Genomic DNA, 1,708 nt, shown 5'->3' with positions numbered 1-1,708 from the left:
TCAGTTGGTTGGAGCAGGACAGGCAGCGCGCGCGCTCAACAGATGCTTCGGTGCGTGCCCGCGCGCCTGATCTGCTGGGAGTAAACAGAGACCATCAACTGGTGACCTCCCACACAAAAACAGAGATTTATGTCTTTCTTTCTCGCTCCTCTTTGCTCCTTTTGTCCTTCTTACAGCTAAACACACATCCTTTGATTAAGAGAAGTGTCTAAATTGTGGGCTACTGTGAAAGAGAGACAGAAACTATCAATTATATACTGAAATTATAAAGTAGCCCGACTAAAACCCATATAAGTAGTAGATAATACACCAAAATACCACACTAGTAAGACTAGAAGTCCTGCCTTTCACAAATTCACTTGAGTAAAAGTAAAAATAATGTACTTTTTCAGAATTGCAATAGCTGTAGGCTATTATATACTTCAAAGTAAGTAGTAAATGTACCGAATTAAAATTATAAAGTCCCACAAAATAAAAAAAACTCTAATATTTGTCCAACATTTGATTAAATGTGCGTAATAGCCTAACTCCCACCTGTATAATAATAATAATAATAATAATATTTATTTATACAGCACTTTTCAAAATAAAAGTTACAAAGTGCTTTACATGGCTGAACCAGGATTACAACATTTCAGGACTGCAATGAGGCAAATACAATCAGACAATTAAAATAACATAACATAAAATACCCAACAATAATATAAGATAAAAAACAACAATAATAATAATAATAAAGCGGAGACATGTTGGAAATAAAACCAGTGTGCTAGCATTAATGAAACGCTTTATTAAAAGATGTAGGTTTTTGTGACCAACTGTCTAATTAATTCAGATACGTGTTACTGGAGGATGCATGTTATTTATTTGTTTTGATGCTTAATAAATAGCAGTGTCCTGTGATCCCATGTGGGATGTTTAGCACGACTAAACTATAAACTAACTAAACAAATCAAGAAATCATGCACACAGAGAAACAATTATTTTACAAACAACAAAAAAAAGCCAAAATGAGATAAACTCTCAGTTATAAGGAGGTGAAAACGAAAACACACTCATACAATTCCTCCAAAAAGAAAAACAAAAATGCCTCTGAGTGCAAAACAATAACAAAGAAAAGGACACGGGATAGTTTGGGTTGAATTTTGGATCAGTAAACTGTCTACACGCCGTTTCAGAGGCTTCTCCAGCCTGACGAGAAGCTGATTATGGGACAAAAAACACAGAATTCATTAATTTGGCAGCACAAACGTGGTCACAGAGTTTGAACTTTAAACGTCATTACCAAAATTCAAAATGGCATAAAGGTCAACACCAACCATAACCACTCTGTCTGTGTGTGTGTGTGTGTGTGTGTGTGTGTGTGTGTGTGTGTGTGGCATAGGGCTATATTCTCTCTCTCTGGTGGAAATGTGACTGTTTTTCTTCTCCTGCAGAACAAAGACGACAGTGTGACTGGTCAGCCCACTTACTTTTGTTTGCAGCTGCACACAAACACACACTGATGATGATGATGATGACGATGATGAAGGAGTACAGTGCTACCCAGCTGACCAGAACCACAGCCATGGGAGTAAAATAACTCTGAACACTGACAGCTTTAACTAAACAGAGTAAAAACACCCAAAAGCATCCACGTTTTCACTAGAGACAGAAATACGAGGCTGCTTTTTTAAGTATATCAATACTGTACTCTTATTGTACTACA

The sequence above is a fragment of the Siniperca chuatsi genome, linkage group LG23, assembly GCF_020085105.1.
Source record: "Siniperca chuatsi isolate FFG_IHB_CAS linkage group LG23, ASM2008510v1, whole genome shotgun sequence".
In the NCBI taxonomy this organism is placed as follows: domain Eukaryota; kingdom Metazoa; phylum Chordata; class Actinopteri; order Centrarchiformes; family Sinipercidae; genus Siniperca; species Siniperca chuatsi.
This window is presented reverse-complemented; position numbering follows the sequence as displayed.